The sequence below is a fragment of the Anarrhichthys ocellatus genome, unplaced genomic scaffold, assembly GCF_004355925.1.
Source record: "Anarrhichthys ocellatus isolate YVR2014 unplaced genomic scaffold, GSC_Weel_1.0 scaffold14, whole genome shotgun sequence".
NCBI lineage: Eukaryota > Metazoa > Chordata > Actinopteri > Perciformes > Anarhichadidae > Anarrhichthys > Anarrhichthys ocellatus.
Window position 1 is genome coordinate 1,664,918 of NW_022280044.1, and position 6,000 is coordinate 1,670,917.

Here is a 6,000-nt window from a genome sequence, read left to right on the forward strand (position 1 = left end):
TCCATCCAGCCATGCTAATTGCAAACCTCTCTCTCTCTCTCTCCCCCCCCCCCCCCCCCCCCCATTCTTACTTACATGTCACCTCCATGTTTCCAAGTGTGGTGTGAAACTCTCCACAGTGACAGGTGAATCCTCGTGCTTTTGCCAGAGAAGGAGTTTTTAGCGCCCGCCGAGAGACAGGGATGGATGGAAGGATGGAATTAGGAAGCAGATGGCTCCGAGCGAGAGCGGTCTAGCTGATTGTGGACAGTTAGCGTTAGCCACAATAAGGGAAGACTCGTCTGTCAGCGCAGCGTGTGCACCTTCTCCTTTTGCGCTTTCTTCTCTTGCCCTTTGTTCCTTCAGGTTTCCTGTTTAATTCTCTCTTTTAGCATATTCTCTTTAAATAAAAAAAAAAATTAAAAAAAACAACAACAAAGTGTCCTAGTTTCTTCTTTAACTGTCCCCTTTACTGTAATATTTCTGTATGCCTCTTTAGATGCCTTGCTCCCTCCCTCTGTGACTCTAAGAGCATCAGCCGGGCTGCTCTGCTTCGCTTATGTTGATCTCCAGGCTTATGCCCTGATTGGATACACGCCACGATCAGAGACGCCAATGGTGGTGCAGCAAGTGAATCACATGATATGTGTGTATGTGTGTGTGTGTGTGTGTGTGTGTGTGTGTGTGAGAGGGGGAGAGAGAGGTTTAGACAGAGGGGGAGGGATGAGAGAAGAGGAGATGAAGGAGGAGGAGGGGTATCGTGAGTGGCTGCAAGTCGCTACACCAGTGAGGGATTTTTCTTTTCTCCAAGCGGCTGAGCAGAGTGAGAGTCTTTTTTTCCTCTGGTGGGGAGGTGAGGGAGGAGAAGCTCTCAGTACAGACGTTTGGATGAAGAGACGACATGCAGCCGTACAAGAAAGAGTCTCTGATAGACACACACAAGCGCTGGCGCATTTGAACACAAGCGTGTACACGCGCAACGTAGAAGTGGCTCCATCTTACCGAAACAGAGCCAGAGTAGTGCAGCGCGGCAGCGGTAATTGGACAGTGGTTGCTATGGAAACAAGGGAAACGGTTGCTTGACGGTCAGAGCTGTGCCCTGGGAGCATCAGACCTGCCTCCATTAAACACACACACGCATCACGTACACACAGCACACACACATCCCTTTTTCTCTATAACACCGTCTTCTACTACACTACATTCTGAAAGTAAAGAAACATGAATGCATATTGGCTGTGTGTGTGCGTGTGTGTGTGTGTGTGTGTGTGTGTGTGTGTGTGATGGTGGTGGGGGGACTCAGTGCCACAGTGTTTTTAAGCTTCATTTAAGCCAGTGTGCCTTTTGTCTTTAATGGGCATAAATTCATGTAAGAGCCTCTGTGTGTTTGTTTGTGTGTGTGTGTGTGTGTGTGTGTGTGTGTGTGTTTGTGTGTAGGGCAGATGCTCAGTCAGCCATGAAGAGCAAGCGGCTGAGAGAGCCTTTAGCGTTTAAGAAATGCTCGCATACTTGCAGGCAAAAGCAGCATGTACATTAAAATATCGATAAAACCCCAACAAGGTGTTTTAGTATTCCACACCTCAGAAAGCTCAGTGCCGTCACTGTCTGGCAGCGACTGTGGGAGCTGCAGGGAAATCTAGCCGTTCAACTAGCCGTGTTTTGAAGTGGACGCCCTCAGGATTATCCCGACACAGCTTATTATCCTTCCACAGACCCTCGAGAGCATATAGCTCCATGTACTGTATGTACATGAGGAATCGAATGTGGCGTCGCATTTACATTTACAATCACAGACCATTACATCAAAGACAAAACACAAAAGCTTATTGGTGAATACCATTGTGCCTTTTATTTTCTACAGATGAGTAATGACTACTTAAGACTCGTTCTTCATCAAGACACCATAAAAAAAAAAAATACTATTCTTAGTCGACTGAAACACCAACATCTAATTATATGATCGATTGCCAACGATGAGGCAGCTGAACTACAAAGTACAACAGTCCGGTTTAAATTACCAATTGGTTGCAGTTAAAAAGACAATAACTGCTTCAAATCAGTGCAAGTGGGATAGACAGCATTACTATTATGTATCACTGATCCAAGCCTCTGGTCACAGTTATGCCTGCATCATCCATCACTAGGCGAGTAAGCACTTACTGTTAACACAAATCAGTATTAGCTTTGACATGATTCATCCAAACTTGCATTAACGTTCTAACCCTTGAGGAAAGTCATTCCTTTCATCCCGTCAAGTTTTATTTGAGTTTTACACTCCATTTATATTTATTAAACTTGTACCAAATAGTTATTACAATTTATTATATCCACCTTTCTTATTCCTACCTCGTATAGACACAGTGGAATAAAAAAAAAAAACATGTTTTTAAGATATTAAGTTCCCTGTGCCCCTTTGTTAATTGTTCAGTTATCTCTTGGTATTTGCCAAATATATATTTTAAAATGTTTTTTTAACAAAATCCCTATTTCCTCTTCCTGTAAAACGGTCGTAATACTTTTGCGGTCTTGAACTTGGGGGCATATATTTATAAAATAGCTAAGCCTCATGGGTCAGTGGTAAGTGTTTGGATTTCCGTTGACAATAACTTTGTTTACAATGCTTTTTCCAAGAGAGACCGATTGTGCTCCAATGTATTTCTATTACAATTGAATACCTATTTTGTACAATTACACCTGAAGGTTTTGATCACATACCCCACATATTCAGCTTCACATGGGAGGCTAAAGACACTCATAATTGCTGTTTCACTGCGACTTCAAATGTTGATTTTGGGGATTTTCCTTCATCCTCTCTTTTAATTAGTCACTTTACTGACCCCATAAAGCCCTTCAACTTAAACTAATTCCCTTCTTCTTGTCGTTACTTATATTTGCCATTTTTATTTGCTCATGCTAATGCTCAGGGTTTAGCGGGATTTACACTGATCTTCCCCCAGTCTGCCTTTTTGGAACATCTTCCTCCTCTCCATCTTCTAGACATTTTGTTTTATGAAATGTGTATTCAGTGACGGTTTCAGTTACAGATAAACAACTTTTGTTGACAGAATTTGGTACAAAATGACAACGTTCAGACATCATCAGAGGGGCTGATGTCTCCGGAGTGTCTCTAACTTCATAGCGGGTACAAACTGAGACACTCAGCGTTCGAGGCTGGCAGCGCAGAGCTCTGCACGCACCATTTAGCTGATAGGAAGCCCTCGAGACCAAACAGTCTTACCATCGACAAGCTGCTGCTGAATTTCAAACTCCCAAGGTAAAGAGCGATGAAAGACGAGGTCAGGGAGGGAAGAGGGGAGAGGGAAGGGAAGCATCATCTATCCCAACTCAATCGAAACTGACTCTCGCCTTCAAGGTAGGGGTGTGAAGGATGGGATTGGATAATAGGATCTCTTGCTAGGGGAGGTGTGTGTAAGGTACGTGTGTTGAATCCTCCTCCAAGGTGAACTAGAAATACAGTTGAACATGAGATCTGGTCGTCTTTCCAAGTCTAATAGAGATGGTTGCATCTCTCCTGGCATATCCATCGTTAAATAAATAAAGTTTCAGTTCACTATAACAACATTTAGGTAATCAGACAAACACAGACGACAAGTCCATCCTGTGTCACACTGAACATTTCCTTTTTTCATCTCTGAATTAATTAAACCCAAAGTAAAATTATGCTGAGAAGTGGGGTTCACTTCTCAGCATAATTATATAATAACAACATATATAACATAACATAATAACTACCACAGGTTTTTTTTAAGTGAGTGGCAAAAGTAAAAACACAGACGGTGGTAAGGACTTCAGAAGACTGTAAGTGGATTCAACAACGACTACAGAAGATGGCTACATTTTTCTGTTTCGCATCTCGACGGCAATGTTATTTATTCTCCATTTTGTTGCCTCTTGCAGTGGTTTAAAACGCTGCACCAAGTATCAAAATACCAACAACAATACATTCCACAATCGCTCAGTTATTTCCTTTGTGAAAGTCAGACTTTGTTCACTTGCATCTGGGCGCTAACATCTGTTTGCAATTACATACCGGCTTATAAAATCCACACTGCGGTCTTCCATCATTGTACTGCTGGTGAAATAACGTAGGATGATGCAACTCCAGCATCACTTCATTTTTGCATATGGAGCGTCACTCCATTCAAAAACAAAAACGTGGAAATTACAGAAATTTCATTTCGGGGATACTGAAGGCTGAATAAGCAATTACAGTATCACTTTCATGTCGCTCAATATGTGTATATTTATAGTAGTGTGACATCTTGTGACCTGCAGAGCAAATGAAGACGTCAGGAACCGTTTCTATGCTGATCGAAGCCAGTAAATAGCAGCAAAGCTCATGACAGTCTGGTATTTGACACCATAAGATAATCATAATTAGTTTGACAAATCAGGGAAAAGGGATACGGCATCTGTTGACTGCTACATCTGATGCCCAATTGAATTCACAACATACAATATCGGTCATAAACACCTCATTACTATCACCGTCTGGCAGTGGCGCACGCACGCACACGTGCACACGCACACGCACACACACACACACACACACACACACACACACACACACCCCCCGTGTGAGCCGACTCAACACTAGCCAGCTATACAGGGAGTTTTTCCTCTTCATCCGGACTCCAATGAGCTCCAAATGAAGATGTAGTAGTTTAATCAGTGGCTCAGCCAATAGAGGAAGCTAATGTTTCATATCCAAGAGAAGAAAAAACAACAATATAAGAAATATTCAAAGTGTTAAAAGCCCCCGAGATGTGTGTGCAGTTCTTGCTCTGAATCTGTGCCCATCATGTTCATCTGTACAAACAAGAAAAAGACATTTCCATGTCTATGCACCTTAATCAGGCCTGCTGTTTGCATGGGACTCTTGGCAATCCCAGTCTAATAACGAACATAATTTGAGATATGATTAAAACTGTTGTATTTAAGTGTGAGCTGTGTGACTGTGACTGCTGCCAGTGTATACACAACAGAAATCAATGAAGCGTGCCACAAATCCTACTTTGCCGTAACTCCTCCGTGTCATCTATTAGGTGTCATTTTGGATTCTCAACTCAGGTTAGAAGCCAATATTAGGAAAGTGTCCAAACTATCAAAACAGATTTAGACTTCTCTTGTTTGATGACACCATGTATATCTATCAAAGCAGCTCAAATGTGCATACATATCATTAAACATCATCATATACATCCTTAACATGTTATGGATCAGAGATCGAAGAAATGGCATCATAACTAAATTCTTCAAAAACATAAATTACATTTTCTGTCCTGTTGTTTTAATTGTGATTCTGTTCAACTTGTTTGTTCGCCTGTTTTAACCTCGATTTAAAACCTTCGGCACGGATGGAGCTGCAAATTAGCTTCAGCTAGAGGCCCTATACACATTACATCTGTAGCACAGCTTATGTGTATGTAACAATGTTCATCTGTTTGGTCATTGGTGAATGAACAAATAAATACACAACTTATTTTCTGACAACAGATGTCTCATTTTGGATTGCATTAAAAAAAGAATCCTGCTGTGATTTCTTATGATGTTGCACCTTACTGTGTTCAGTTCTTCTAACTTTGTTTAATTAGTCAAAGACATGAGCCGTGTCCCAAATCAACAGGAAATGATTAAAAAAAAATAAACTGCCATGGATCAAACTGGGAAAAGCAATTAGCCAATTTAAAATTTGGAAACTTACAAAACAATGTTCCTGGAGATGTCTCATCTGTTTCTACAACTTGTTTGAACTTTTTCCAGCTGTGAGGAGTCAATCAACAACACACTTAAAAAAATCAAACAAGCCAAGTATACTGGTATCAAGGGTACTTCATTTTGTCACTTTTCCAGAGTGAATGCACTACAAACTCGAAACCTAGTTATAGTCGGTATGTAGCATGGAAAATGGTACACAGCGTTTCTTATTCATCTCAAACTCCTGTCTCCCAAAACACACACACACACACACACACACACACACACACACACACACACACA

General features: G+C 41.4%; 1 protein-coding gene across 9 annotated transcripts in view; it reads right to left on the bottom strand.

Moving 5' to 3' along the window:
* The window catches only part of elmo1 (engulfment and cell motility 1 (ced-12 homolog, C. elegans)), a 93,586-nt gene that overhangs the window by 23,389 nt on the left and 64,197 nt on the right, over positions 1-6,000 (bottom strand). The window contains exon 1 of one of the 9 annotated variants that reach the window (XM_031853969.1): positions 76-5,994. The exons of the other annotated variants lie outside the window; for them this stretch is intronic. The gene's annotated coding sequence lies outside the window, so the exon portion shown is untranslated. Of the gene's footprint in view, positions 1-75; positions 5,995-6,000 lie in introns of those variants that run through there. 9 annotated transcript variants of the gene reach the window in all.